The sequence below is a fragment of the Myotis davidii genome, unplaced genomic scaffold (genome assembly GCF_000327345.1).
Source record: "Myotis davidii unplaced genomic scaffold, ASM32734v1 scaffold449, whole genome shotgun sequence".
In the NCBI taxonomy this organism is placed as follows: Eukaryota; Metazoa; Chordata; class Mammalia; order Chiroptera; family Vespertilionidae; genus Myotis; species Myotis davidii.
The window spans coordinates 3,689,458-3,706,703 of NW_006383007.1; the positions used below are offsets into that span (position 1 = coordinate 3,689,458).

At 41.4% G+C, this 17,246-nt stretch overlaps 1 protein-coding gene across 2 annotated transcripts in view; it reads right to left on the minus strand.

Moving 5' to 3' along the window:
* Positions 1-17,246, minus strand: part of RASGEF1B (RasGEF domain family member 1B) — a 540,242-nt gene that overhangs the window by 246,115 nt on the left and 276,881 nt on the right. The window contains exon 1 of one of the 2 annotated variants that reach the window (XM_015557664.1): positions 6,889-6,904. The exons of the other annotated variant lie outside the window; for it this stretch is intronic. The gene's annotated coding sequence lies outside the window, so the exon portion shown is untranslated. Of the gene's footprint in view, positions 1-6,888; positions 6,905-17,246 lie in introns of those variants that run through there. 2 annotated transcript variants of the gene reach the window in all.

Consider the following 17,246-nt stretch of genomic DNA (forward strand, 5'->3'; position numbering starts at 1 on the left):
AGGTTTCTGGCCGTTGCTTACAATGTTGCGATTCTGCGGGCTGAAGTCCGGCAGTATTCCTTACAATGTTTCTTAACCGGCAGGCTCAGAGGCCTGCAGCCGCAGGCGGGGAACGTTGGTTTCCTCCGTCACTGAGGCAAGCAAGACTCATGTTAGTTTCAAGCTGCCTGGCTGCCGGCTGCCATCTTGGCTGTCAGTTAATTTGCATATCTCGCTGATTAGCCAATGGGAAGGGTAGCGGTCATACGCCAATTACTATGTTTCTCTTTTATTAGTGTAGATACTCAGAGTACTCCCCCCATCCAAAACACATACTGCTTTTGAGTCTGCATACTCTTGTAAGTTATTTTTCAGTTATGATGACCTTCAGAATAAAACATCTAAGTAAACTGAACCCTGACAGATCTTTAACAGTGGTTAACAAGTTTTTCAAACTAACAAAGCATATTCAGATACACTGCTTTCACTAAAGCATGATTATTCTTTGTGGGAATAAAAGATCTTTAAACCATTAGTAATATAAAATTACCTATATTATTTTTCCCCTTCTTTCTTTTTTTTTTTTTTCATTAATCCTCACCCTTAAGATATTTTTTTCATTGATTTTTAGAGAGGGTGGAAGGGGGAGAGACAGAGAGAAATGCTGATGTGAGAGAAACACACCAATTGGTTGCCTCCCACATGTGCCCTAACTGGGTTGGGGATTGAACTTACAACCGAGGTACATGCCCTTGACTGGAATGGAATCTGAGACCCTTCAGTCTGCAGGCTGATGCTCCAATCACTGAGAAAACCAGCCAGGGCCTATTTTTTCCCTTCTTAGTGCATCATTTTAAAATCTTATGTTGAGTGTCTTATAATGTACATAATACAATGATTATATCATGTGCAAATATTTATGAATAAAATATCTTGAATGACAGGCTCAAAATATTTTACCAATAGGAACAAAAACAAAATATTGGAAAACGCTTCTTGTTTTCCTTTCCTATGATTGCTGTAACAAATTACCACAAACTTGGTGACATAAACAACAGAAATTTATTCCCTTATAGTTCTGGAGGCAAGTCCAAAATCACCATTTCCAGGTATTAACTGGGATTTTATGGGACAGCTGGTGAAAGTGAAGAAAGTTCCATTATTATAGATAAATACCTGAAATGTCCAATTCTAGAAAGGGTCCTCAATGTGTTTTATTTAAACTTGAACTAAAACCAAGGATAGACTAAATATGATTGAGAACAGTGAACAACAATGAGGTACCCAGTATTGTCAATATATATGTATAATTGTTAGGATCTGGTTCTCTGGCTTCAGTGTGTATCAGAACCCTGGAGAACTTGTTAAAACACAAATTGCAGGGCTCCAGCCCAAGTAGGTCTGTGGTCAGCACAAGAATTTGCATTTCTTTTCTTTTTTTAATTATTGACAATATTACAAATGTCCCCTATTTTCTCCCCCTTTGCCCACATCCACCTAGCTCCCACCCCCTGTCCCTTGGCCTTTACCATACTATTGACTATGTCCATGGGCTATGCATATATGTTCTTTGGCTAATTCCCTCACCTCCTTTTATCCAGTCCCCTCTCCCCCTCCCCTCTGACATTTGTCAGTCTGTATTTCTAACAGATTCCATGTAATGCTGATGTTCCGGTCCAGGGGCCACATTTTGAGACCACTGCAGAACATTTATTGAAGGTCTACCATGTTATAAACAATAAGTCAGAAGCCCGGGGCACAATATAAATAAAACAAGTCCCAGAGCTCAAGGAGCTAATGGGTGATAAACTCTAGAGGCCAAAAAGATGTAATATGGATCATTGTGTTATACAACAGATGCCTGATGATCCAATGACTCAGATACCCCAACGGTTCAACTATAGTCAAAAGTAGAGTAACAAAGAACATCTTGATGTCCTGGAGCTTGGCAGCCAAGATTGTTGGGATGAACTTCCTTAAGTGGCCAAACAAATCTATTATTAACTCAGAAATCTCTCAAGAAATAGAAAAGTAAAAAGAAAATCCTAAGTGAACCTATCATCAACGACTGTTCATATAATAAAGTTTATTCAGTGTTATATGCCAGTCAACAAAATAACTATGCGCTAGACTGACTTTCATCAGTAGCAGACGTCAGAGCACCATCAAGAAGGCACCAAATGCTCTCCTACAACATCTGTATGGGCTACTGCTTCAACTTTGGGTGCTCCTGAGTCAACTTTGGATTGAGATGCTGGTGGAGATAATGCCGATGAGTGCTCTCACGCTTTTGGTCATTTAACAAATATTTATTCTGCACAATCTGATGTTGTAGTTAATGTTCCAATGGCGTGTGTAGCTATTACAACATTTATAGGATTCACAGCAGTTTGATGTCATCTTTTAAAAAATAATGTATGCAGTACCTTATATTAAACAACGAACAGTTTTTTCTTCTTTTAAAGCTTTTTAAAACAGTTTTTGATGTGTCAAAGACTGTGATATTTACCAATATCTGTGTTCTCCTCTTTTACCTGGCTGTCAAGCTTATATTTTTAATCTTCCTAGCACTAGGGTGTGGTTGTGCGACCTAATTCTAGGCTATAAAATTAAGTGGATGTAATGTAGACTCCTCCAGGTCTGACCCATAAACATCTCCAGTGCATAGTACTCACTCTTTTTTTCCCATCACCAACTTAATGGACAAGACACCAAAGCTTTAGACAAACAGGGAGCCACACGACAGAAGAAAACCGGGTCTCTGAACGCCTAAAGGGAACATCTCCCCACCCCTCCTTCTAAATAAGAAATGAATTTTCTTGTGTAAAGCCACTGAAATGTGGACATTGTTTCATACAGCAGTTATCCTGCCCTGACTAATGAGTATTATCATTACTACTACTCATAAAGTGAATGTTTTAGAGAAAGTAGGAAATATGATGAAAATTGAATTCATATGTTTATTTTCAGTTTCATACTGGTAAAAATAAGGTATTTGGCGATATCAATAGAATAATGCCTATTGGTTGGGAAAATCTAGCACGATCTTACCTGTCCTGCTGTTTCCACAGAGATAAGCATTGAGTGCCAGGGCATGGCAGAGGAGAGACTTCTCAACCTGAGAACTAGGGTCACGTGAGTTTGTTATGATGTAATATGCATGAGTTTTGGATCAAAATATATTGGAAAAGCATCATTGGCTCACTTAACCAAACCTAAAAGAAATCTAGCTGTTCAGACCATAAAAGTCATAATTCAGAAGCAGTTATCCATTTGGTCATTGACCATGATTAAAGGGGCATGGCATATAGAAGGAAAGAGAGCAGCTTGGAAAGTCTGAGCTTAGAAAGTCACTTTCTCTCACACTGTCCCACCTTTTTTTGCATAAGGGGACAGAGAACTCAATCCCACAAGGTGACAAGTCACTGCAGTAAACACAGATCCAAACTGACTGTGCTGAGATAGGCAGGGAGGAAACCTGTGGCCAACATCTTAGCATCTCACAAGCACAAGGACTTGTTGTGCTCCTGACAGCATAATGATTCGTTCACAGCAATTCAGGGTACGGGCAGAGGGGAGAAATCAATCTCAGGTCTTTCAGGCCTCATGCAGGATCTAACCCTAGCTCCTTCCTCCTATAAAAGTCACTTACAGATGAATCATCAAGAGCCAAATGTCCTAGTCTGTGTTCCTGGGAGTGAAACTCAATACTCCTGTCAATGAATTTATTCTCTTGCCAGGGCTGATGAACATGGGTATTCCCAATTCTTTTCCGAGTTTCATTGCCCCTTGCCTTCCCAACCCCCCACACAACTGTTTTCTTTGTCTCTTGTCAAATACAAAGAGAAAGAAGCTACTTCTTAAATTTCTGCTCCTATTATGTGAACATCTGTGACCAAATAAACTGTGAATGTGGTTTTCATCTTTTTCTCTGCTTGGGACCCACATTTCACTTCCAGCCCATTGAGGCCCAATGCACCTGGCAGAGATGCGTCAGTGCTCAGCGGGGTGGCTTTAAATCCATAAATGATTCAAAGGCAAGAAACAAAACAAGGACTCTAGCCCTTTCACTGAGAGGAGACTGTGTTTAGGAGATTATCACCTAAGGCCACAATTCAGAAAATTATTTTTCAATCTCAAAAGAGCTGATAATGCAGAGATGAAATAATTGTTTCCTGCATACTACTGGAACAATCTCTATCATTTTCTATTTTGAGTCCACATTATTTATCACTACAAATGCAATAAGAACATAACCAATATTCTACTAAGCATTCTAGTAGATATAAACAAACAGAAAATTTAAAGCAAAATAGCATGTTTGTCCAGGAAAAAACATTTCAAATGACCAATAGAACATGAATATCTGAAGGAGTTATTTTCCACAATATGCCTCTGGGGGCTCATTGCGTAAATTGAGGAACAACAGAGGCACTGGGGACACCTTGATCTGTTGGGGTCTGTTCATCTTTACGTTAAGATAAATTTGAGAAGTGTCGAACTGAGCCAAAAATAAATAAATAAATAAATAAATCACCAAACAAGGCACTCTAAATGATTGTGGAATTGGTAAGACTCCCTCCCTTGCTTCTCAGGATGCTAAAACCAGACCTGAAAAAGAGACACAAGGCTTGGAGATGGCAAAATAAATCACCTGTTTCTGAGGATGTTCAGTTCCCAGGGGGAGTGGTGCTGTCCTCAAGGGAGCAGCCTTGAGGGATTAGATCCCAATTATCGGCTCCCATTTATTTCAAGCTTCTTGGAAAAGTAGATATTTTATTTAAAGAACTATGAGTAGGAGTCTCCCAAATTCAGAAGTAAGAACCTCCCCCTTCATTCTTATTAATAGTGTGTCTAAGGGCAGTTTGGCCATCTCAGGCTCGGAAAGACACAGGATTCAGCAGGCGGAGGTGGGCAGGCGGCACAGCAGCAGGCATGCAGAACAGCATTGGGAACCTCAGCCATCATCTCTACTCTCAAGCAGCACTCTCTTATAACAAGAGCTGCCTTTCTCCTGGTTCCTTGTCGTTGGTGTGTTCGAAAATGCGAGGGGTCACACCATCCCCTTGGGTAAGTACAAAAGATACAAATCGCTGAGTAATGACTGTCGGAGAATCATACAATTGCTCATTTGTTCATGCATGCATTCATTTATTAAACAGGTAAATATGGAGCCCTGCTCCATGCCAAGCACTGCTCTTTGCACTGAAGATACATCTGTGAACAGATGGGGACCCTGTCCTCAGGATGCCTGCATTCCCCTAAGACAAACAGAGAACCCCCAAATGAGTCAATAATCATAGGAACTGTTGATTGTGATATATACAATAAAGGAATTTTACTGAGTGCAGGGACAGAGAGAAATAAGGAAGGCTCACTTCAGATGGAATGTTCAGGAAAAGGTTTCTCTGACATTTAAGGTGACATTTAAGCATTTAAGACTTGAGGCATGAGAAGGAGCCAACTCAGCAAAAGCCAGGGAGAGCATTCCAGACAGAGAGAAGAGTAAGCCCCCAGGCCCCCAGGAGGCAGAGCATGGAGCAAACGCCAGCAGGCCTGGAGCAAGGCGGGGAGGAGACAGGAGCCAGGCCCTTCAGGGGTAATAGTCAGGCATGCACATGGTATTTTAAGGCAATGGGAAGACTTCGAAGAGTTTTTAAGCAAGAAAATGACACAATCTGATTTATGTTTCAAAAGTTCTCTTCGGCCACGGTGTGAAAAATGGATTGAACAGGGTAAGAGTAAAAGGTTGTTATGCTAAAATTTAAACTAAGTTAAAACATGGTCTGTGCAACCAAAGAGTTCACATCTGATGTGACACAAAGGCAAGTGAATGAATGACGATGGTACATACGGGCAGTGAGGTACATGCGCCCAAAGCCCCACAGCAGTACCAAGAAGGAAAAATGGGGTCTGTCCTGGCACCTACCAAATTATGCCATGTCAGAATAAAAGCAAATGAATATAGATGACATTACCTTGTGTAATTAATACACTGATCTGCATGCAGTTAGTAGTACAAGTTGAAAACCACTGATCATTTTATCAGAAACTAAAGACACTATATATAAAGCAAGAGATTCCACTAGTGATTCCCTAACTTGTAAAAAAAAAAAAAAAAAAAAAAAAAGACAGATTTAATCTCCAAATATAAAAAAAAAAAAAAAAAAAAAAAAAAAAAAAAAAAAAAAAACAGAAGAAGAAGAAAAAAAAGCTTGTTTCAATACTTTACGGAAATCTGTTTTGGAACAGGTTCTCTTCTGACAAACTATCATCCAGTTTTTTCTGGGTATAGTAACCCTGTCTCTGGTGATGAATATTAAAAAACAAACAAAAAACAAAAAACAAAACACCTTCCTGGGTACACAAGAAGATTTACTTCTCAGAGCTTTCAGGCGAAAAGTTTAATGAAAATGACCAAAGTCCTTTTCTATCTTAAGAATCAGCAATGGGGTGGCTGTTCTCAGGTCCAAGCAAACAGTGAGGATGTGCGTGGGATGAGAGCAGGGTTAGGTGAGGGGGCTTGTGTTGAACTGGGAGAAAGGTGCAAAATTGGGAATTAGGAAACAAGACTGCCTACTTTCACCCTCTTTCCCCCTGCCCCATCTATAGCAAGGAGACTGACTCCGAGTGTGGCAAAATAATCTGGGGGAAAGCAGAAGAAGGAAGGGGACTGGCACCAAGGTGGAGGGATGAACTTTTCCCTTCCCTACTTTCACCATCTTTGCCACCTGGTGCCCGAGGCATGATGACAAGTAGGAGTGGACGTCATGTGGAAAGTACCACTCCGAAGGGCACAGCCAGTGCACGAATCCAGCTTGGCCACTTACTCACTGCATGGTCTTAGGTTAGCAACTGCTTCCATCTCTAGTTTCCTCACCATAATGTGAAGACAGTGTTCCTTCTTACCTTGGCTTCAAAGATCAAATACAAGGCGAGCTGACTCTATGTTTCCTTTCTCTTCTCTTCCTTTCCCCACTTGAGAATCTGCACTGGTTTGAGGGTCAGGAAATTGATCCCCACAACAGAAAAAGCCGTGGCTGGAAGGAGAGAGGCTGTGCATGCTTCTGGCTGGGTGGACCGTGCTTACACAGAAGGGAGAAAGCTAAGACCCAGATTGCCTGCTCTGCTCCAAAATCACAAAGACATGCCAAAAATTCTCCAGCCATTGTTCTGACACTATTATCTGTCATTTCACTTCCCCCCAAGCAAATCCTGTGACCTAGTTACCGTACCTCTGCTAAAAGATGAGCAGACAGTCATACCTTCGCAAATTTCCTCTCACCTTGCAATGACATTTTTAAAATCCCTTATTATTAACAGTTTTTATAACGGGCATCAGTATAAATCCCACTTGAAGAGCTCGCTTCCTGTAAGTTCATTTGATTAACCACCCGTTCTTTCATATTCCTTATGCCAGTGTCTGCAGTAATTTACAAAGAAACACAGCACACCATTAGAATCCTGTTAGCTGGAGGGGATTTTCCAGGGAGAGTACAATTAGGCACATAGCTCTCAGAGGTTCCCAGGGACCTCAAAGTATTTCCATGGCTCTTTATCCTCAGTTCTCCGGGGATGCATTATCCTCAATTAACTGTTCAATCTCACCGAAGTCATGATCTTACCGAGAATTGGCCCAGGCAAAATGCTTATTCCCTTTTCTCTGTCAGCAACGCAGCCTGGTGCAGTGGTTAAGAGGGTGGGGCTGGGAATGGGTTGGTGGTTGAGCCTTGGTGCAGCCATTTACAAATGATGCTGGGGAGGCTACCAGTGCGGTCAAATGGGGACAATATTAGCACCTCCTTCATTTTGTTGTTAAGAACAATAAATTAATAGATGTAAAATGTTTGAAGCAGTGCCTTAGCACATAATAAGCTCCCAATGAATGCTAGCTATTATTAGTAGATAATAAGGTAAGCTTTGTGTCTCCTCCCAAATGGGGACAACTGCATATGGTACAAGAAAACAACTGTCGCCTGGCCGGTGTGGCTCAGTGGTTGAGCATTGACCTAGGAACCAAAAGTTTCCAGTTTGATTCCCAGTCAGGGCAATGCCCAGGTTGCAGGCTCCATCCCCAGTGTGGGGCACACAGAGGCAGCCGATTAATGATTCCCTCTCATCATTGATATTTCTATCTCTCTCTCCCTCTCCCTGGCTCTCTGAAATCAAAAAAAAAAAAAAAAAAATCTTTTAAAAAGAAGAAGAAAAGAAAAAAAAGAACAACTGTCCGTGGTCCTCTACCTTCCCCTGACCCAAAATCTCAAGTAATAAATAATGTTTATTTTGAATGCCTGATCCAAAACAAAATTTAAAAGTACATTTGTAAGTGTCCCAGACAAGTCCCCAAGCCACGTGTGTTTTCCACCATCAGGATGGCCTTTCCTGGGGCTCTCTCCTTCAGCCCTCAGCATAAGAGCGAGAATGGCAGGCCAAGGTGTGCTGGGAGCTGCCTCCCTGAGTGACAGCTGGAGCTGTCAGGAGTCGTTACTGCTGGAGTGCACGGACCTTCTGGCAGAGCCGGCAGAACAGAGGAGCGCAGTCTCCCTGCCCACCTGTCAGCCTTGTCCAGGAACAGCAGAGAAATTTGCTCTTTTCTCCCTTCAAAGGCTGCAGCAAGCCCCAGCGCCTTCATTAATGCTCCCCTCTGCAGTCCCGGAGGCCTGCCTCCTCACCCTCCCTCAACACACACTTCCCAACCCTTTCTTCCAAGAAGGGGATTAGCCCAATTAATCTCTGGACAAATGTCAAGGCGGCGGGGGAGGGACACCTTTCAAGTGCCGAGTCCCAAACAGCAAATAAGGCCAGACATGTGCCGATGCTGCTCAGCACGCGGGGGAGTGGGAGCAGCTGCCAACACAATGGTTCCAGGTCCTCTTAATCTGGGGCTTAGCTGCCCCGGGCTCACTTTCTTTGCCAGCCTGTCCTGACAGACCACAGGCACGAGCTGGGGAGCTCTCCTCTCACCATCTGGGATGCGAGTTGTGACAGGGAGGGAGCTGTGGGATTACAAGGAGCTGATCCACAGAATTTGGGGCAAAGTCCTGGGAGGGAGTGCCTTTTCATTGCTCTAATTCACAGAAAGATCTCATCCAATTCATCTAAGGGAGTTACTATACTTATAATAACTCTCTGGAATAAAAGTTGGCCAATCCATAAAGTTATTCTCCCCTCTCCCACCCTCCCCCCCCACCTTGTCTCCTCCCTCCTCCTTCTCCTCTTCTTCCTCCTCCTCCTTCTTTTCTCTCTCTCTCTCTCTCTTTCTCTCTCTCCTCCAACAAAACCTGGCTTGCCCAGCAGGCTATTAAACAGCACTTCCACATGCTACAGTCCAGTGATTCAGTAATTAATTTTCATAATCATGATCTGGAAAGATTTCTAAGGACCCCTAGAAGATCCGGAATCATCTCTACCCCACTGGTTATGCATATGCTTTGGGTGGAAGCGACAGTCTGGGTGTCCAGTCCTGGCACTGCCACTTTCTATCCATGTGACCTTGGGCAAGTTACCTGACCTTTTGACCTGTCACTGTTTCCTCGGTAACATGGAGATACAACATGAATTACGAAAGGCAATAGCCAGCACTCTAGGTATGCAACGCATCACACGCACCAGACACTCAGCCAAATGACTTACCTGAATTACCTTATTTAACCCTCACAACTGCTGAGTTGATATTAAGTGTATTTCATTATAGTCTAATTTGTTCAACATTAGCAATACATATATGGCACCTCTAGTGACAATTAACCAGAATATCTGGTTAATGTCAATGCTTCACTGCCGGACTGTTGGATGGCGGAGGCAGTCTACCTCAGGGTTATAATGATCCAAAACGCTTCTGCTCAGATGTGCTTTTGAAATCAGAATTTTTCTTGGACTTTATAAAGATGATATGGCTTATACAACAACTATTATACACTGGTTTCAGGCAGCATCCTGACATTGAACACAGTAAAATGTCTGCAATAAAACATATTAATATTCTCCCTAAAGAGAACAAGAAAGAGCTTCACATCACCCCGAGACAGGTTTTGTTGCCACAGTACCTCTGGGAAGGTAACATTTTGCCACCAAATGAATTAGGAAAAAAACAAACAAACTAGACTTAGGTTGTTTTGTTTGCATTTCAGAATTTCAGATAAGGTATTGTGAACTTTACTACACAAAAACACTAGATAAAGAATCAAAATTCCTGCCCTGGGTCTGGCTGTATGATCTTGGGCAAATTGCCAAACCGCTCTGGTTTCAGATTCTTCTTCTACAAAATGGGTGACTCCTGCTGCCTGCTGTGTTATGTGGAAGTGGATGTGAAGATCAAATGAGATAGAATTCGTCAAAATATTTTCAATAATTGACATGTTTAGTAAATTCAAGCTGTTTATCATCTTTTAAAAATTATTTTAAAAGGTTGTTACAGTTTTATATGCACTACTGCTTCCTCTTCGAAAGGCACAGTGCGGCCTGCACAGGAAGGAACCCACTGAAGTCTCTTTCTTGCATGCATCACTGTTGTTACTTCTTACGCATCAGCCCGTGCATGATGACTACACAATGGCAATATTTCTCCGGTTTAATCTGTAAGAATCACCCAGGCAATAATGACAAGCTGAGTGTCAAATCACTGCAGCCACTGAAAACTTGAAAGATCTTTTGTGCTTTTATCATTTTTATTTTATTTTTCCCATCACCATTTATCCCCTCTATGCCCTCTTCCCCCTCCACCAATCCCCCTTTACCCAACCCCCTCCACCCCCACAATTATCACACTGTTGTTCATGAGTTCTTTGTCCATGAGTTCTTTTTTTTCTTTCTTGCTCACTCTCTCCCTGCCTCCCCCACCTATTTGTTTGTTCTCTATCTATGAATCTGTCTCTATTTTGCTTGTTAGTTCAGATTGTTCATGAAATTCCACATATAAGTGAAATCATATGGGACTTGTCTTTCTCTGACTAGCTTATTTACTTAGCATAACGTTCTCCAGGTCTACCCATACTGCTGCAAAGGGTAAATTTTTCTTCCTTTTTATGGCAGAGTAATATTCCACTGTGTAAATGTACCACAGCTTTTTTTATCCATTCATCTACTGATGGGCACTTGGGTTGCTTCCAGATATTGGCTATTGTAAATACCGCTGCAATGAACACAGGAGTGCCTACATTCTTTCCAATTAGTGTTTCTGGTTTCTTCAGATAAATTCCCAGAAGAGGAATCACTGGATCATAAGGCAGTTTAAAGAAGAAAGCTGTCCAAGAGTCAGGTTGTTCTTAACTTGATTTAACAACTTCTTAAAAATCTGCTACTGTCTCCCTTTCTGTGTGGTCCATGCAGAGAGCACTAGCCTGGGAGTCTAACCATCCAGGTGTCAGCACCAGCCTGGTCTCCAGTGTTCTATGTGATCTAAGCTAAGCCATAGTCCCGCCCAGATAAGCTCTCCCAGTCAGCTGGGCCGAGTGAGACCGGGACAGCAAGAGAGGGCTCACTGCTGCTATCTGGTGTCCCCCAACAGAAGAGTTTCATCGACAGGATTCAAACCTTGGTTGTTCCCACCACATGCTTCTGAGTGGCTGATGCTGTCTTTGCACCGATGTCAAGCATGTGCTGCTGATGTCAGCTCCACTGTGACAGCTGAGTCCAATGCCACCCGCAGCTGACCCGGTGAGTCACATCTGCCTGCTTTCTCCTTTCCATGAACTCCGGGGCAGAGCCCGTGACCTGCTTCCCCCTCCACGTCTCTATGTTCTTTCAGTTGGAGGAGGCTCCATGGCTGAGTGATTTGTCCCATTAGCCATGGTTCTAAAAAATTAACCATGACTATTCTCTAGTGTCCGTGGCAACCTTTCTACCAGGGAGCAATTATAACTATCAGCTATCCTCTTTTGATGTTAACTTCTGGAAACAGAGCCTTCTCAGCCACTGACATGCAGGTGCCTCAGAAGAGAAAAAATGTTCTAAATACTCCCTTCCATAGAGAAGGAGAATACACCATGTAACCTTGACCATGTAATAAAGCTAGTAATTATTCTCCGTAACTAAAGGGCATCTGCGTTTAAAAATGCCAAGGTCTATGACATGCATTAAAATGGTCATGTAAATGTAACAGGGAAAAAAGAACTGGACTTAGAAACTGAACCTGATTCTCAATCAGGCTGTAATCTCATAGAGGGGGAAAATATATAAAACAGATTATTATAGTATTATATTTACCATATAGAATAACATGCAGGGGCTATGATTAAGATATGGGAGATACAATGGTGCTTAACCCATCCTGAAGGTGCAAGGAAGGCTTCCCAGAGGAGGCAATATATTTATATTCAGTTACTTAAACTCCCTGGATCTTGGTTTTTCATTTTTAGTGAAATTCAGGATGAATTTATGTACATTTATCTACATTTGTGGTGAAAATATCAACACGTAGATATAAGTTGCCATAATATTCCTAAATGGATAAATAATAGTTACTGAAACATGACCAGCTCGTCTTTGGTACTGATACAGAAGCTAATGTTCTTAAACCAGAAAACCTGTTTTACCCAAATATCTCACCAAGAATTTCTTGGCTTATGTCATGTCCAATGGCGTTGCTATTTTAAGACACACCAGAGTCTGAAGATGGACTGATAATTGTTAGAGCAGTTTTGATTTTTGATAACTTCCAGCAAACAAGTTCTCCCTGGTCAAAGAACAGGCTGTGTCTCTAAACACATTTTTCTTTCTCCCTTCCTCCCTCTGTACCACCCATGTCTGGAACTGTCTATGTCACTCTCTCTGCCTGGAAGAGATATTTTAGTGTTCAGACTTTGTACCGCATGTTCATATGAATGGTGGTGGCCCAACAGCTAAAGAAGAAAGCAGTAAGGTAACTAAGGAGAAGTCAGGGGCAAGATTTTCATACTAAATCATCCATCAGGTATTCACTCTGTACTAGGTGTCATGGAGGATGACAAAGAGTAAGAAATAGAGCTTCCCTCACGGATTTTGCGATCTACTTGGAAAGACAAGATTAACAAATGGAGAAATTAAAGGGTAACATAATGCACTATATTGTGATGTACAAAGTCATGTAAAATATGCAGATTGTAACAGTTGAAAGGAAAATAAATTATTTAGGAGGGGTGGGGCAGTAGGAGGCACTCTGGCTCTGGGGATGGGGAGGATCTCAATGGTGGCAAGGAGCAGGTCCTGCAGATAAGAGGACCAGCAAATGCAAGGCCATGAAGGTCAGGAAAGGTATTACCTGCCCTCAAGGAAATGCAGAGACCAGCCTGAATGGAGTGGAGGGCTATGCTAGGTTTGAGAACCTACCTTCATGGCTTACTTGTGATCCCAGGTGAAGCTGAGGTGGGTAATTACCTTGCCTGACCCTGTGCAAAATTCTTACCTCAAAAGGATGTTCTAAAGCTCTACACATACTATAAAGCCCTGTGGATTGGTAGTCACTCGCTGTGTGATGAATGAACGGAAGGTGCCCCATTTCCTTTACATCCCATGGTCCCCATCCATGGCCAGAATCTCTTAGTTGCTCTCTTTCTGCCTCCGATGGACATGCAGGGGTGTGATAAGCCACTTTGCACACTTCTCTGTCCTCATCAAGGAAGAATGACTACCAACCACTTACCTGTAGTAATATGAAAGTTCCACAACAGGACGAAAGTTATTTGGGTTGGATATTATGTGAAAAAAAAATAAAAGAAAAAGTCATGAAGACTCTAAATGGAATCATTCTCATTTGCTCTCCTCCCTCATCTCCTACCCGAATCAATGTAGAATCTCATCAATTCTACATCCCCATCATCTCCTGCATCAGCCTGTAGTTTCTATTTCAAAGTCACTTAGTTCAAAGTCTTTGTCGTTTTTCTTCTTAACTAGCACAACTAGCACTAGTATTGTAATATATATTATGTGCTATATATACAATCTATATTAACATTATAATAGTACCCTCCATCCAGACCCTCTTCCTCATATCTAAGTTCAACCAACACAATTTTACCTATTTTTTTCAAAGTTTTAAAAGATTTAATGTTCAGACATAAAGTGAATTCATAACCAAATTAAATTTACTTGTATAACATAATACACTGTTTGGTAAATTCAAGTTTTTTATATAACTTCTTTATTAGAATCAGGACAAACCAGTTTGCTGCCAGACGAATCATTTTAAGTCCCAACCATCATTGTTTTTATGTCCACAGAACTGAAGTTATTTAAGCATACTATTTATAAAGCTGTCATTTTCATTTGTATAATTTGACTATGCCAAATGAAGAACAAAATTATTAAAAATAATTTTTTTGAAAAAATGCAGTGCCTTTATCAACAGTAACATACAAAGCTTCAGGAATATCAATGAGTGTGATTGATAAGTATTTTTTTCTCTTTGAAAATAGTAATTTAACTACCTTCAAGGGACAAAGGTAACTTCAATATACAAATAGCCTGAAAGAATTGACTTTGGAGGGGTGGTAAGACTATTAGTGAAGAAAGTGTCTATAATTTTCCATCAAATAAGAATGTGTATGGAAAATAGCTACAAAAGATAAATGTATAAAATGATGCCACCTGAACTTCAGTACAAATTCATTATCTGTGCCAATTAAAATATAAAAGGGTAACACCAATCTGAGATAATACTAAAAGCTTAAAATGTCCAAATACTTGAAAAAAAGTTGTTACCTGCTATCATTCATACACATGTATTTATGCTTTGTCTCTGTAAAAAGACTTGTAGATACAAAATTATAAACATATTGTGCCCTGATTCATAAGTAAAAAAAAATAAAAATGAAGCTCAAAATTGTAAATCAGTCCTTTGAGAAAAATATACATACAAATCGCAAGAAGCCCCACTATCATCTTTGGATCAACTAAGCTTTTCATTAGAGGTATCAGCTTCTTCAGTAGGAGGTAGGATACCAGAAAGGAATTCTGGAGGCAAGAGTTTAGAATGCCCATTCTCAGTAACTCGCTAGGTATAAAACAAGATATAAGCGTGGGCCTTGCGTATTTTATCCGTAGTGCACATGCTTAGCTTGGAATCATTGCAGTGTACCCAGACCCTCCTTCAGAATTATAACAGTAGGCAGTGTAGTGTCCTGAGCCAAACCCTTTCCCCTGGTGCATTACTACAGCAGATAAGCCATAGATAAAACATTCTGGTCTGAGGTATTTCACAGACTCCCTGTAGCAATAGGGCTCCATGTCTAAGATTTCTTTAAAGCCAACATGAACACCAATTTTCTCCTGATTATTACATCCTGACCATCTGAATCATTTGAGATGTAGTCTGAGAATCTGAGGTAGATGACAAATTATAAGCTGTTTTGGGGCTTCTGTACATACAACTGTTTTTGAGGAAAACCTTCTATGCTTTGAGTTACACTGGTCACATATGTAGGGTTTTCCTTCTAAAGCTTCTGTTTCTATGAACTTGGCCAACATTTCAGTAACCAGGCCTGACTGGGAAGCCATATCTTTTCCATTGCATTTGGTATCTTTCGGGAAATTCCAGTGACAAATCCCAGAAAGGTTCTATGGTATTTGATTTGTTGTCACATGCAAGGCATGCAACCTCTAATGCAACAGGATGACTGCTTTCTTGAAAGTGCTTGACCAGCATGTTTTCAATATATCTTCCACAGGCAACTTGGGAACAGCCAAGACAAGCCCAAATCCACCCACTTGTACTGCAGTCCACACAATGCCATTTCTGAGGTTCAGAATGGAATGGTCCTGAGCAAGCTGCAACTGTCCAATGTGTTTGCCCTTATCAATTGTTAATATGTATTTAGTCTAGCTGAGAAACACATAATCCAAATCAATCTCTGTTCACTCTTAAAGCATCTGAAAACATCCCATGGCACTCACCCCTAGGACACCCACACTCCTCCATACACCCCCCCATTGGTTCTGTACCTATATTTTAGTTAAATCATTCGCTACTTTGATAGCTTGGTATTGCCCTCTCTTCCTACACATATGCATGCACATACACATGCTTACTAACCTAGACTTAACACTTTCCACTACTTGGTCCCATCTATCTATTCTTACTATTTAACAAGAGAGAATTCAGAGGCTGTTTTTCTACTTCTGGCTTAGTGTTTTATTTGTCCTTTTTGAATGCCAACTTCTTCATAAAAAGAGTCTCTACAAGTAAATTGAGGCCTATGATTCCTTCAGTGTATTCAGACCACAAACATTTAGCCTATGATTTATTCCTATGAAAAGAATCTAAAAATTAAGTCTAAAATTATGGTAAAGTCTAAAGACTTTGATCTTATTTGGGACTTCACGATAATTTAAGAGTATCCCTAATCTGATTCTGAGTAAATTCAAGGTGAGGAATCAAGATCTCAATATTCTATTTGAACTGAAACAAAGGGAATTCATCATAAATTGGAAGAGTGGTCAGAACTTGGTGGCTTCATGGATCTGTGGAGGATTTCCTAAGAACCATGCATTAGTAGACACACAAAAGAGCATCAGAATCTAAACTACAGCCTGAGGGCCTAATAATTCTGAGTTTGGAGAGATGTAAGGTATTGATCTTCACACACATCCTGCAGTAAGTTATCAATTAAAACTACAAAACAGGACTGTGGTGAAACCCATCCCACACTGGTGAGCCAGGTGGGATCGCCCCTGGAAATCAGGTTTCCCTTTCCCAGAGAGTTCCAAAGGCATCCTATATAATAAAAGCCTAATATGCTAAGTGTCCAGTCATCCAGTTGGCCATTCAACCAATCAAGCATAATATGCTAATGATATGCTAAGGTGGCTCAACTGCTTGCTTGCTATAACGTGCACTGACCACCAGGGGGTAGATGCTCCAACTAGTAGGTTAGCTTGCTGCTGGGGTCCCGCTGATCGGGACTGAGTGAGATGAGCCAGACACGCCCTGGAGCCCTCCTGCGGTCCCTCCCCGGCCTCAATCATGTATCGCTGGGGTCACAGATGGCGAGCGCAGTGGTGGTGGTGGTGGGAACCTCTCCCACCTCCACAGCAGCACTAAGGATGTCCCATGGGGAGCGGGCCTAAGCCAGCAGTTGGACATCCCCTGGGGGCTCTTGGACTGTGAGAGAGCACAAGCCTGGCTGAGGGACCCCCCCTAAGTGCATGAACTTCATGCACTGGGTTTCTAGTCATAGTATAATAGTACAAAAAGTATATGTGAGCCTAGGAGGGCGAGGACTTTGATTTGACTTAATTAGTTGATTTATGGTATTGATTAAGTTGACAGCTTAATATTGGAGACATATATATAT